The sequence below is a fragment of the Rousettus aegyptiacus genome, unplaced genomic scaffold, assembly GCF_014176215.1.
Source record: "Rousettus aegyptiacus isolate mRouAeg1 unplaced genomic scaffold, mRouAeg1.p scaffold_m13_p_1, whole genome shotgun sequence".
NCBI classification, from domain to species: domain Eukaryota; kingdom Metazoa; phylum Chordata; class Mammalia; order Chiroptera; family Pteropodidae; genus Rousettus; species Rousettus aegyptiacus.
The window spans coordinates 91,578,162-91,593,421 of record NW_023416284.1 but is presented as its reverse complement, the minus strand read 5'-3'; the positions used below and the strand labels follow the sequence as shown (position 1 = coordinate 91,593,421).

Genomic DNA, 15,260 nt, shown 5'->3' with positions numbered 1-15,260 from the left:
GTAACCACTAGTCCATTGTCCATATCCCTGAGTCTTTGCTTGTCCTGTTCATTTGTTGCTTTTAGGTTTATATCCCACATATAAGTGATATCATGTGATTTTCAACTTTTTCTGTCTGCCTTATTTCGCTTAGCATGATTATCTCGAGGTGTATATCCAGGTTGTTGCAAATGGCAGTATTTCATCTCTTTGTATGGCTGAGTAATATTCCCTTGTATAAATGTACCACAGCTTCTTTAGCCAGTCATCTATCGTAGGAGACTTCGGTTGCTTCCATGTCCTGGCCACTGTGAATAATACTGCTATCAACATCGGTTTGCAAGTATCTTTTCGGATATGGGTTTTCAAGCCTTTGGTGTAAATACCCATTAGAGGGATTGCTAGATCATGTGGTAGATCAATTCTTAGTTTTCTGAGAGAACTCAATACTGTTCTCCATAGTGTCTGTACCAATTTGCAGTCCCACCAGCAGTGTATGAGGGTTCCTATTTCTCCACATCCTCTCCAACATTTGTAATTACTTGTCTTGTTGATTATAGCTATTCTAACAGATGTGAGATGGTATCTCATTGTGGTTTTGATTTGCATTTCCCTCATAGCTAGCGAGTTGAGCATCTTTTCAAATATTTGCTGGCCATTTGTATGTCCTCTAGGGAGAAGTGTCTGTTCAGGTCCTCTGCCTATTTTTTGATTGGATTGTTTGTTGTTATTGTTGTTGTTGTTGTTCTTATGGAGCTGTATGAGTTTTTTGTCTATTTTGGATATTAGGCCCTTAGCAGAGGCATCGCTTGCAAATATATTTTCACATTTGGATGGTTGTCTCTTTACCTCGTTGATGACTTCTTTTGCTGAGCACTAGCTTTTTAGTTTGATGTAGTCCCATTCATCTATTTTAGCTTTTACTTCACTTACCTTTGACGTCAAATTCATAAAATCCTCTTTAAGTCCAAGGTCCTTGAGTTTAGTTTCTATGTTTTCTTCTATGCATTTTATCGATTCTGTTCTTATATTTAGGTCCTTAATCCATTTTGAGTTACTTTTGGTGTGTGGTGATAGACAACAGTCTAGTTTCAGTCTCTTGCAGGTGGCCTTCCAATTTTCCCAGCACCATTTATTAAAGAGGCTTTCATTTCTTTACTGTATGTTTTTGGCTTTTTTGTTGAAGATTATTTTCCCATATAAATATGGGTTTACTTCTGGATTCTTGATTCTGTTCCAATGGTCTGTGTGTTTGTTTTGCAGCCAATACCATGCTGTTTTGATTACTGTTGCTTTGTATGTAGTATCATTTGAAGTCAGGCAGAGTGATGCCTCCAGTCTCTTTCTTTTTTCTCAGGATGGCTTTGGCAATTCGGAGTCTTTTGTGCTTCCATACAAATCTGAAGATTTTTTTGTTCCATTTCTTTAAAAAATGCGAATGGGATTTTGATGGGGATTGCATTAAATCTGTGTAATGCTTTAGGTAATATGGTCATTTTAACTATGTTGATTCTTCCAATCCAGGAACACGGAATATCTTTCCATTTTTTTTGTATCTTCTTCGATTTCTTTTAATAGAGTCCTATAGTTTTCATTACATAGGTCCTTCACATGTTTCATTAGATTTATTCCTAGGTAGTTTATCCTTTTTGTTGCAATTGCAAAAGGAATTATTTTTTTCCACTTCTTTTTCTGACACTTCGTTGTTAGAGTATAGGAAAGCTATGGATTTTTGAACATTGATTTTGTATCCAAAAACTTTACTATATTTGCTTATTGTTTCTAGTAATGTTCTTGTGGAGTCTTTAGGGTTTTCTATATAGAGAATCATGTTATCTGCAAATAGCGACAGTTTGATTTCTTTGTTTCCTATTTGAATGCCTTTTATATCTTTCTCTTGCCTGATTACACTTGCTAAGACCTCCAATGTTCTATTGAATAACATGGTGACAGTGGACAGCCTTGCCTTGTTCCTGATCTTAGAGGGAAGGTTTTTAGTTTTTCACAATTAAGTATAATGTTGGCTGAGGTTTTGTCATAGATGGTCTTTATTACGTTAAGATACTTTCCTTTTATACTGATTTTGTGAAGTGTTTTGATCATAAATGAATCCTGTATCTTGTTGAAGGCTTTTTCTGCACCTAACGATATGATCATATGATTCTTATTTTTTAATTTGTTTATGCGGTGTATCACATTAATCAATTTGCATATGTTGAACCATCCCTATGCCCCTGGGATGAAGCCCACTTGATTGTGTTGTATAATCTGTTTAATATGTTACTGTATTGGTCCGTTAGTATCTTATTTAGGATTTTTGCACCTTTGTTCATGAGGGATATCAGTCTGTAGTTTTGTTTTTTTGTGTTACCCTTACCAGGTTTTGGTACCAGAGTAATATTGGCCTCATAAAATGAGTTGGGAAATTTGCCTCTTCTTCGAGTTTTTGGAAGAGTTTGAAGAAAATAGATATTAAATCTTCTTTGAATGTTAGGTAGAATTCACTGATGAAGCAATCTGGTCCTGGACTTTTACTTTTTGTTAGGTTTTTGATGATTGTTTCAATTTCCATACTGCTGATTGGTCTATTTAGATTTTCCAGTTCTTCTTGATTTAGTCTAGGAGGGTCGTATTTTTCTAAGTACTGGTCCATTTCTTCTAGGTTATTAAATTTGTTACTATATACTTTTTCATAGTATTCTTGTGTGATCCTTTGTATTTCAGTGATATCAGTCATAATTTCCCCTCTTTCATCCCTGATTTTGTTTATTTGTGTCCTTTCTCTTTTTTCTTTAGTGAGTTTAGCCAGGGGTTTGTCAATTTGATTAACCTCAAAGAACCAGCTCTTTGTTGTATTTATTTTTTTAATGTTTTGTTTTCAATTTCATTTATTTATGCTCTAATTTTGATGATTTCTTTCCTTTTGCTAACTTTAGGCCTCATTTGTTCTTCCTTTTCTAGTTGTTTTTTTTGTTTGTTTGTTTTTTGTTTTTAGATGAAGCATTAGGTTGTTTATTTGGGCTCATTCTTGTCTTTGGAGATAGGCCTGTAATGATATGAACTTTCCTCTTATGACCGCTTTTGCCATGTCCCAAATGGTTTGATGTGTTGTACTATCATTATGATTCATTTCTCTGTATCTCTTGATCTCTCTTTTTATTTCTTCTCTGACCCAGTTATTCTTCAGTAGCATGCTGTTTAATCTCCATGTACTTGTGGTTCTTCCTGATTTCTTTTTGCAGTTGATCTCTAGTTTCAAAGCATTATGATCAGAGAATATGGTTGGTATGATTTCAACCTTCTTATATATGTTGAGGCTATTTCTATGGCCAGTATGTGGTCAATTCTTGAGAATGTTCTTGTGCACTAGAGAAGAATGTGTAAGCAGCTGTCTTGGGATGGAAGGCTCTGTAAATGTCTATTATGTCCAGTGGTCTAATGTGTCATTTAAGGATATGATTTCCTTATTGATTTTCTGTTTGAGTGATCTGTCCATATGCAACAGTGGGGTATTTAGGTCCCCTACTACGATAGTGTTTTGGTCTGTTTCTCCCTTTAGTTGTATTAGTAATGGCTTTACATATTTCAGGGCTCCCTGATTGGGACCATAGATAAGTGTTATGTCTTCTTGGTGCAAGATTCCCTTTATCATTATGAAGTATCCCTCAGTATCTTTCTTTACCTTTTTTATTTTTAAGTCTATTTCATCCGATATTAGTACCGCTACTCCCACTTTTCTCTGAATGCCATTTGCTTGAAATATCATTTTCCACCCTTTCACTTGAGTCTGTATTTGTCTTTGGAGCTCAGATGTGTCTCCTGGAGGCAGCATATGGTTGGGTTTTGTTTTTTGATCCATTCTGCAACTCTGCGCCTTTTTATTGGTGAGATCAATCCATTTACATTTTCTGGTGATTATTGAAATATGAGGTTTTCTTATAGCCATTTTATCTTTTGCCTTCTGGTAGCTCAGTGTTTCCATTGCTTCCCTGTCTTTTTGTTTCTGGTTTTTCTTCTTCTTCTTCTTCTCCTTTTGGTTGGCTTTTGTGGGATTTGCCTCTGGTTCTTCTTTTTTTATGTTCTATACTTCAGTTCTGAATCTTTGGTGTGTGGTTACCATTACAAGTATGTAAAGGATAGTTACATATATACAGTCATTTTCTTTTGCATGTGCCTTACCTCATTTCCCCTTTGCGAATTTAGATCTTTGAATCCTCCCCTTTTCAGTCATTGTTTTCTCAATTTGTCTCTATGTATGCTGAACGTTCATTACTATCTTGCTACAGCAATTCTCTTCTTATTATCTAAGCTTATAATGCCCTGTTCTTAGTAAGGATTGCACTCTTCTGCTTCTATTTGCCTGATAGTCACTTTACTCCTAATTATGTTTTTTTGTTGTTGTTGTTTTGTTATTTTGTTTTAGATGAGCTGACACCTTTCAGTATTTCCTGTAGTGCAGGGCTCATAGTGGAGATTTCCCTCAATTTTTGTATGTCAGGAAAGGTCTTAATTTTTCCTTCATATATCTAAAGGAGAGCTTAGCTGGATACATTATTCTAGGCTGGTAGTTCCTTTCACTTAATAGTTTAAATATTTTATTCCATTCCTTTCTGGCTTATAAGGTTTGCACTGAGAAATCCAATGATAACCTTTATAGTTACTATCTTCTTTTCTCTGGCTGTCCTGAGAAGTCTGTCCTTGTCATTGATTTTTGATAACTTTAATACAGTATGTCTAGGTGAAGGCCTTTTTGGGTTGAGATAATTGGGTGTTCTGTTGACTTCTTGAATTCCAAGTGCCAGCTCATTCCTTAGATTTGGGAAATTCTTGTCCACTGTTTGTCTGAAAATGCTTTCTAGTCCCTGCTCCTTTTCCTTACGTTCAGTAATGACAATTATTCTTATGTTTCCTCTCCTGATGGTATCAGCTAGTTCTTATATTTTCATTCTTCAGTTTCTCTCTTCTTCCCTCTGATTTATTTCTAGATTTCTGTCTTTGATATCACTGATCCTTTCCTCCACTTGGTCGACTCTATTTCCCAGGGTTGCTCTTTCATTTTTTAATGCTTGCAGTGTGCTCTTCATCTCCAGAAGTCCTATTTGGTTCCTTTTGAGGGTTTCAGCCTCCTTGCTCTTCTCATCTAGTTGTTTTTTCAATTTCTGAAATTGTTGATTTGAGTTGTTTTGGAGCTCACCGAGTTTTTTCAGAAGTACCATCCTGAATTCTCTGTCATTTAAGTCACATATTTCTTTGTCTCTGTAAATGTATTTTCTGGAGATTTTTCTCTTTGTTTCTGACATGCCTTGTCACCTTGGTTGTTCATGGTGTTTAATGGACTATTTCTCCATCTGGGCATTAATGAAAGTGTATTCTGTTGTTTTTCCAGAAAGAAGGTTTATTATATAAAGGTCTCTCTTAGCCTGCTGCAAAGACGGCACTTTTCTTTTGGTTTCCAGTAGGTGACATTTAAGCCCCTTGATCCCTGTTTTATTTAAAGCCTAAATGTGTTTTTTCATTTTCTTGTAGATATTTAATCACAGTTGCTACTCTCAGTTTCAGTCCTATCAGTATTAGCAACAGTTTCATTAGTGTGTGTTCAGATTCCCTGGGGGCTCTGTGGTGCTTGGTCTCGGAGGGTTTTGGGGGAAGGGGCCCTCTGGGTTGGGAGTTGGCGGCTGTGGCTCAGCTTCGATTTTGCAACCAGAGCCAGTAAAAATCAACTATTATTTCTCTGTGGTCCCATCCTGCTTCTGTGCCTTCTGCCCTGAGGACTGAGCCCTGCTGCCAGATGCTAGAAGCTCTGGTACTTCCAGGCAGGTTGATCAGGGAAGTCACCTCACCTTCTCCCCTCCCCCTTCTCCTGCAAGCTGCAGGAGGCAACTTCTTTATTTCTTCTAGTCCACCCCCCTGACACTGGGGTTCTTCTGATCTGAGGTAGCTCTCATGAGCAGATCCCACACTTAGACGTGCTGGTGTGCAGTTTGGATGTTTTTTGTTGAGTTTAGATGTTCAGCTTATTATTGTTTGAAGGGGAGCGATCTGAAGATGTCTCTCACTCCGCCATGTTTCCGAAGGATCTCACTCCGGTTCCATTTTTAAATGGCTCCATTTATTTCATTTTTCACAAGTAGGAAGTAAAAAGGTCACACTCTGATGAGGAGTAGGTCTAGATTCCATTAGCTTTAAATACAAGCTATATCTGTTATCTTACTCTACCTCTAATAATCTTGGTAACAAAAACAACAACCTACGAATAATTTGCAGAGTGGTTCTACTATATTTACTTATCTGAGTTGCCAACCAACCCTGGGAGGTAGGCGGGATAGAGAATTTATTTATGAGACTGAAAGGTAGGGGACTTGGTGCATAATTGGAGAGTGACAGAACCAGAACTCAGGCACCTATCGTCTAATCCAGTGCTTTAATTTGGATTCAAACCTGCTCATGGATGGGAGCAGACTGCGGGGAGACACAGAATCTGAAAACCCTATCGTCATCCCCCAGGAAACCTAAAAAAAAGCAGGAGTTTGAAAAGAAGAGAGTGAGGAGTGAAGGCGGAAACTGGAAAAGACCAACACTTAATGGAAGAGTAAAGAGAGAGAACTGAGAAGAGAAACCTGAGAAGAAATGTGTAGCAAAAGACATTTATCAACGTTAAAAAGCGAATGTTAGTCTAGGAGAAATATGGATCCTTTAGTACATTAAAGGGAAAAAAAGTTTATTCATCACAAATAATACAGAAAAATACTCCAATATCTAACATCCATTGATATTAAAGTAAACAAACCCATAACTTGATAAAGGACATCTTCAAAAACCCTACACCACACATCACAATAATGCTGACATGTGGAAAGCATTCCTCTTAAGACGAGGATGCCTGGTCTCAATAATTCTAGTCAATACAATAATGGAAGTTTTAGCCAGTCCAATAAGTGACAACAAATATATAAGGATTGGATTGGATTGGATTAGATTGAAAAGGAACAAGAATGTCAGTATTTGCAAGTGAAATTATTGCATGTGTAGCAACCCCAAAAGAAGAAATTCAGATAGAATTGATAGGAGAGTTTAGCAAGGTTGCTGGGTACAAAATTAATATAGAAAAAAATCAACATACAAAATCTATTGCATTTCTATCATCAGCAACCATCAGTTTAAAAGCATAACTTTTAAAAAATATGCCATCTGGTTCCATGAATGTATGCATATACAAAAGTCAAGCTGTACACTTGATTTGTGCCCTTTGTTATATCAAAATAAAAAATTTAATAAAATTTTCCATTTTTAATAGCAACAAAAATATAAAGTACTTAGTAATAAATTTAGTAATAGGTGTGCAAGCCCTTTTCAGGGAAATGGTAAAGGTTAATTGGAAAATATTAAAGAAAATCTAAATTAATGGAAAGATAAACTATGTACTTACAGAGAAAGACTTGCTATTTTACAGATGTCAATTCTTTCCAAAGCCTTAGTGTTGGATTAAGGGGGATGTTACAGTCCTTGATGCCTGGTCCTGCTAGAGTTTGTCTCATCTGCCCAACTCAGGAGCAGGCTGAATCGGACAGCTCCTGGTGGTCTTTTCCCGCTCCCCAGAGATCCCTCCTACAAGCCGGGGAGGATTTTTTACCTCGGAAATCACATTTCAGAACCTGACATCCCCCTCCCTCCCTCGTTTTTCTTCCTAGCTTCTCTGGCAGATTTCTTTTCTCCTGCCCAGCCTCTCCACGATGGCAAGGTGCACTGTGAAGTTACCTTGATTATGTCTGAAGGATATCAACCCTTCATCCCCCCATCTTACCCCAGCAACTTCTTGTGTCCCCTCTCCTAGAAGGTGTGTCATTTAAGCTCTTGTCCTCGCAGGCATTCTGTCTCTGCTACCTTCTCCCATAGGTTGATTGTCATTGCCTTTGACCTCGGGCCCCTTAATTTCAGAGTAGGAAGATCCTGTCTGGTTTGGGTCTGGTTTGGGTCTCCTCTCCCCAGCTTGGGACGTAGGATTCACAAATGCTTGCAACACTTCTGCTTTCAGCCCAACTGACACTTAAGCCAGAGCACCTTCTTCCCAAGTCCCTCTCATGGCCCCATCCTGAAAATCACAGAAACAAACATTTGCACATTTAAACCTTCCTTAGCTTGTAGAAGTATTTTTCAAAAATGATTTTAGAGCAAATCTAAGAGACTATATAATTTCTCTGAAAAATACGTACATATATATGACATATATGTGTATCGTATATATAATGTTATTGTGGATGGATGTGTACATTATTATATATGTTATATACCACAAGATCATTATTATGCCAGAGGGAAAAAACAAAAATTCCTCAAAATCACCTAAAAACCAGCCTGGGTTTAATTTTTCCTAATTGTCCCCAACTACATTTTTGCAGTTGGTTTAACAATCAGGATCTGAACACGACCTACAAATTACATTTGATTGGTTTGTCTCTTCTATCTCTTCATGATAGCCCCCCTCACCCCACCCCACCGCACACCATTTAAAACTGCCCTCTATTTGTTGAAGAAATAATACATTTTATTGTGCTACATTCTGTATTGAATTTATTGTAATTTTGTGGTATCATTTAATGTGCTCCCCTGTCTTTTGAGGTTTAATTGCATCTCCTCAGGAGGTACATGTCTATTGTCTCACATTTGTAGAGTTTAAAAAATAATGTCAATCATCTATGGCCATGCCACCCTGAGCATGCCTGATCCCATCTGATTTCAGAAGCTAAGCAGGGTCAGGTCTGGTTAGTACTTGGATGGGAAACCACCTAGGAAAACCAGGTGTTGTAGGTGTTAAAAAAATAATAATAATGTTGATCATATATATTCCTTTCCTTTTCTAAAGTGGTACTTTTCCACTGTAGAAAATTTAGAGGGAAAAACTCCATCATATGCTAGTAATGAATAAACACTGTTTATATTTGGACGTATTGCCTGGCAGCCTTTTTTTTCCTATACATATGTTGTGTAGCTGAAATTCCAAAGATAAAAACAAAACAAATAAAAAAATGTGAAAGACACTTTAGATAAGCAAAATGAGGTACATCCATTAAATGGAATATCATTCAGCCATAAAAAGTAATAAAGTACTGACACATGCTACAACATGAACGAAGCTTGAAAATATGCTAAGTGAAAGAAGTCAGACATAAAAGGCCACATTCCGTGTGAAGATGACCACCACCTTGTATACATGCTACATTCAAAATTATGTTTGGGGTGAAAAGGGTGCATGAGAAAAATAGTTGGGAAAAATAATCAAAATGTAGAACTTTTCACTACGTTTTCAAATGTCCTGTAACATGGTTAACATACCCCGGTGTGAAAAATTACTTTAAAAATGTTTCTTTGAGACCAAAGAGTAAATCCCCTTCCAAATGATATCGTTTGAAATGTTTTTGAGAACACAAAGGTCAGATGGGGAACACTGGAAAATTCCTGTTTGCATTTTTCTACCCAAAGACTAATAGAGATTTTTTGTCCATTTGGTAATTATTTCCCCAGTGACTTTCAGTTCTCAGAAAGATAAGAGAATTCCTGACATTAACTCCAAACAGATGGCTGGAGTCTCTTCTGCCATCTCATCTTTTCTCTCCCTGCCCTCCCAAATTATCCAAATACAGCTTAAGGCACAGATTGGGAATAGGAGAAAAGCAAGATTGGAACTGAGAATGTCCATGTGACTTTGGGCTTGAGGGCATGATGTTTTCAGAGGCCAAGCAACACCTATATTTCAGCTCAAACTGCTACAGGAATATTATTTTCAACCCTGTGCCTGTATTGCAAAATTCTGCTACTGCAAACCATACTGAATGAAGGTCCAGGAGAGTTTCTCATAATGGAAAAGTCCACATTCCAGACTTGGAAATAACTGGTCAGTTAAGTGGGCTGGAGGTTACATTAAAAGAAACAACTGTGGTTTTCTATATTTTACTGTCATTTCTTTGATGGGAAATGGAAGATGTTAAGTGAAAAGTGGTATGCATACACTCCCTTTCTCTCAGATCCCAGCCTGGAGATGCAAAGATTTTCCTCTCCAGTCTCCAGTCGTAGTGGGTTGCCAGGGAGGCTTCGCTCACCACCACCACACCCTTCATCTGCGCGGATAGGCCTCCCAGGAGACAGCCACTCCTTGTGTAAGGTCCATTACTACCCCAAAAAGCAATGTCATAGATCCAGGGAAGATACACTCTTTAAAATAGATCTAAGGAAACATCTTCCTTTCTTTGGTCATTGCTCCCAGAAAATCTTAGGTAGGAAAAATAAAAACGTTACTATACTTAACCTTTTGCTTCATTTTTTTTATACAAGATACAAATTAAATGTGAGAAACATGTACTGTGGGCCAACTGTAGCATGGAGCCAGAGGCAACTCTAAAGTCCCCCACTGTGCTGGATACTGGGAATACAGCAGTGGATAGAACAGAGTGGCCCCTGCCTTTTTTGAAATTCTCACTCAGTGCAGAGTATGATTAGATGAGCAGACAGAGCAGCAATAACAAAAACTAAGAGAGATCAGCGATGCAACCTAACAATAGTATGCATTTCTGTGTCACAGCAGGGTGTGGAAGGCCAGCACCAGGCTCTTCAAGGGTAGAGAATGACAAAGGGCTGGAGCACAGAACAATTTGAGGAGATGAGACTGGAGAGTGTCAGGTGGTCGAAGGCGTCCTTCACCTTGTGTGTCCCTGGCTGCTGGTGCTGCTCCACAGACTCCACTAGTACCCAGAGAAGTCACCCACCTGCTCCAAGTCTCTGCACCTCGTGCTAGGTTGTCCTCTGCAGGTGGCTTTGCCTACCTCCTTGTGAGACATTTAATACCTCAGTTCCACAACCCAGCAGGCGCTTCCTCTTTCTTTCATTGACGTGGCGACTTCGTGTTTTTTCAAACTAGTCTTTAGTCATGCTGGTCAAGGGATGGACAGTCCTTGTATAAATGAGACTGTTCTCCTGTCTCCGCCCTGCTGGAGGCAGTGTGTGAAAGGCAGGGTTGCCGCATTATCAAAAATGATCACATTCTAAGAAGACAGTTGTTATCTCCTAAAGAGTTCAAGAAAATATAGTAAGTCCTCTCTTAACATTGTCAATAGGCTCTTGGAACTACTGCAAGATGACTTATAACAAAACCACTTTACCATAGACTAATTTATATAAACAAGAATTATGTTCCTATGGCATCTTATCAATGTAATGAAATGACATGGAATGAAAGGTTATTCGAGGACCTGTTGTACATGATTGAAACACAGGGTTTTATGGGTACATTATCAAATTCCAAATAATAAATTTAACATGATCTGAAAACATATTATCCTTTACATTTTCCTGTGTGCTCTGAGTAGGACTTGCATTTGTGGTCATCAATGAAGCTCTGTAACACCATTGAGTTGGGTTTGCACATGACACAGTGTCCCAAATAATGATGTGCTAGTATTAGGTAAGTGGTATTAGGGAACTGTAGAAGCAAGAGAGCTATTTGTTTCATTCCAAATAAATTCCAAAGACGTAAATGACGACAGGTTTGCTATCTATTTCCTTACAGTGGGAGGTGTAAAATTATTCGCATGCTTATCTTTTCACCCATTGATATAAATTTTCATTAAATATTCACTTGGACCTATATATTTTGTAATATATTTTAAAATCAATTCGTTCATAGATTTTCTTAATCCTTGCGCAGCTTAGCTGCAACCCTGCCTCAACAAGTCCAAACAGAGCTCTTGAGTTTCTCCTTGACACCTGCTCCTCATTTGGTGCCTGGCTCCAGTGACTTTCTCTCTCCAACTACCCTCTCTCCACCACCTCCACCAGACTTATATCTAATCTACCTTCAAGTCCTGCAGATTCTACCTGCTAAGCATCGTTCCACATCTCTGACCTCTCTTCTCCACAACCACCACCCCAAGCCAGGATTCTCTTGCCTCTCACCTGGAAGACTACTGCAGCATCCTAATTGCCTCCCCTCATCCTCTCCTAATTCTTTCTGACTCTTTCTCCATTTTGCAGCCAGAGTGATCTTTCAAATGTACAAATACCATCACATCACTCTTTGGATTAAGAAGCATTGCCTCTCATTGCACAGGTCTAAAGTCTAAACTTCTTACCATGACTTAGAAGAGAAAGTTAAATTAAGAGCGTTGTTCTGTGTTAGGGTTTCCGGGTAAGGGGGAACTTTTAGAGTGAACTTCATTTTTAAAATGTATATCAGGATGAGTCTTTTAACAACATAATCACGAACTGGATATTTTTGTCTTTGAATATAACATACCTTTGGAAAAAGTTCAGTAAGCTCATGGATGCCCCATTTATTTCAGCTGACACAGATTTTGAACCATCGCTAAATTTCAGAGATATCATTGTTATTTATCTAAAAAATGTGTTGCAAGCATTTGGAACAACTAAATCATATAATAAAGGTCTTTGCAAATCTCTTAGCCCTAAGAGAATTCTTACTTTCTTCCCTTTGGATGCCAGAATCTTGAGAGCAGTGAATACAAAGTAAAAATGCATTTATTTTGGGTACTATACTTTGCTTTTCAAAGTTTTCCAAATCCAGTTAGCCAGCTCTTTGCTAATTAAAAACGAACTTATCTGATCTTATGTTTTCTTAGAAAGAAGGCTTTACATATTTTTTTCTTTCACCATGGTTTAAATGGTCCCATGTGCTCACCCATGTCTGCCTGGCCAGACTGCTACAGGCAAATTCACCCTCACACTTAAAATGTGGCTATGGGGAAAAAAATTTTTTAATTCTTCAAAAGTGCCGCATCTATTCTCACATCCAGGCCTTCACATTTAAAGATTCAAACAATTTTCTCCCTTTTCTTTCTCTTTCAAGATAATGAAATACTTAAGTAGAAAACTACATGGTATAACCATAATAAATCTCACAGAATCACCACCCCCTTATCCAACGCTAATAATTTGCCATTTTTTAAAAAAGTAATTAGAACATCACAGACTCAGTTGATGCCCCTGCACAGTTCTCCCTAACACCGTCCCTCCCTCCTCAGAGGTAACCTCTAGCCCGAATGTGATGGTTATCATTCCCATGGATGGTTTTGTACTATTACCATATTTTTATGTATTTGTGAAAATACATATGTGTTCAGATCAGATTTACTTATTAACTAACATGCTGCAATTTAGTTTAATGTTCACATTACATTCATCTGTTTCCTCTTTCCTTTACACATAATTCTAAGACTGTTTTGGCCACCCCAAAGGTTTTCACTGCCACATGAAAATTAACACAGAGAATTGGGCAAGATCTTGCTGTAGAAGTTTCAGTGCAAATACTCAAATTTTGCATTCCATATAAATTGTGAAATATCAGAGAGAGGAAACACAGGGTTACTTTTTTTAAGATAACCTGGGAGATAGGTTTTAATAAATACCTAATAAATATGGTTTTGGCAAAGTCCAAACAGGCTGTATATGTATCGGGCCTTTTTCTTGAGTTGGTTGGGACTAGGAGAATTATCTTATTATACTTGGGTAGATGATACAATTGAATGGTTTGAAATTTTAAAGATACAAAAGGATATTTATGAAAAATCTCTCAGCCACTTCATCCCTCAACCACACACTTCCCTTCCCTGAAGGCAACTGATGTTATCAATTTCTTTAAACTATTTAAATGGGAGGATACTCTAGGTATACTTTTGCAACTTGTTTGCTTTCTCCTATCAACCTTATAATTTTGAGATTATATATTTTGAAACATGTAGACCTGGATAGCTCATTTTACCTGTCTGTAACAGTGCTGTCCAATAAAACTTTCTGTAATGACGAAAATGTTCTACATCTAAACTGTCTAAAACGGTATCCACTAGCCACAAGTGGCTGCTGAGTACTCAAAATGCAGCTAATGTGACTGAGGAAGTGAATTTAAAATTTAAAACACAGGATTAATGTTTGTTAATTTAATCTTAATTTTAAATAGTCAGATGTTCCTTATGGCTATCATGTTAGACAGCATGGCTCTGCAATATTTAGTTATATAAATTTACCACAAATAGTGTATCCATTTTTTTATTTATGGATAATTAAAGTTATTTCCAACTTATTGCTATATAAAACAATGCTGTAATGGACATACTTCTGTATGTGTTCTTGTGCAAATGTGGCAGACTATAGGTATAAGTTTGTAAGTAGAATTGTATTATCAACAATCTAGATAGCATCAAGTAGTCTCCATAGTGGTTTTTCCAGTTTACTCTCCCATCCAATGTAAGAAGGTCCCTATTGCCCCACAGGCTCACCAACATTTGCTATGACCAGACTTATCTTTGCCAATTTGATGAATGCAAAAATGTTATCTCGTTTTTATTTTAATTTGTATTTTCTTTTTCCTTTTTGAAGAATTGTCTTTCATATTTTTCCATTGGGTTGATTGTCTTTTTCATATTGATTTGTGGACATTCTCCATAAACTTTTTTTTTTTTTTTTTTTTAAGGCGAGGCAACCCTTGGTTGACCTCACACGTTGCAAGGACCTTGTCAACTTACAATCTTTTATTTTTTATTTTTTATGCTTATAGCACCTGGTCTTCCTGGGTGGTCTTCCAGCCAAGTACTAACCAGGCCCAAACCTGCTTAGCTTCCGAGATCAGAAGAGATCAGGCACGTTCAAGGTGGCATGGCCGTAGACTCCATAAATTCTAGATAGCAATTCTTTCTTGGTTATATGCCTATATATGATGTCTACTATAATGTATCCTTTGGTATTAATTTAATTTTTGAAATAGCAACATATTTGCATGTATTTCATAAGGTACATAAAGATTACCAGGATTCTTTAAAAAATCAAACATTAAATTATTATATGACTGAAAAAGATTCCTTGACCAAACTCTAGCAAGGTTCCTCTAAGCCATTTCTACCTTGGCCTATAAAGACTTGAACAAACACTAACATGGTTTGTAACAGCTCAAGGCCACATCCCTAAGATGACTCTTTCCCCCTTTAAAGTGCTTGCCTAAGAAAACTCAAGACTGCCAAAGGACTTTACTGTTTGTTCCAGGCCACACTAGAAGATAGGGTCCCTGTGTCTCAGTCTCTGTGGGAGGATAGGAGCTTAACTTGGAAAAGCGCCAGTTAACAAACCCAAGTTGACCAACACCCTTTTTCTGCTCTTTGTAATTTTTCACTTTCCTGACTCTAATGAGCTCTCTCTCAACCCCTCCCTATTTCCTCATTCTCCTTTTAAAATGCCCAGTTAACTCTGTACAAATCAAAGCTGATTTCTATTCATGATGGATTCTT

The 15,260-nt window shown here is 37.4% G+C and overlaps 2 pseudogenes; one reads left to right on the top strand and one right to left on the bottom strand.

Moving 5' to 3' along the window:
- The first annotated feature begins 8,668 nt into the window (after positions 1-8,668).
- Positions 8,669-8,787, top strand: LOC118606572 (annotated as a pseudogene).
- A 5,740-nt stretch (positions 8,788-14,527) lies between these two features.
- Positions 14,528-14,646, bottom strand: LOC118606827 (annotated as a pseudogene).
- Between the last annotated feature and the right edge of the window lie 614 nt (positions 14,647-15,260).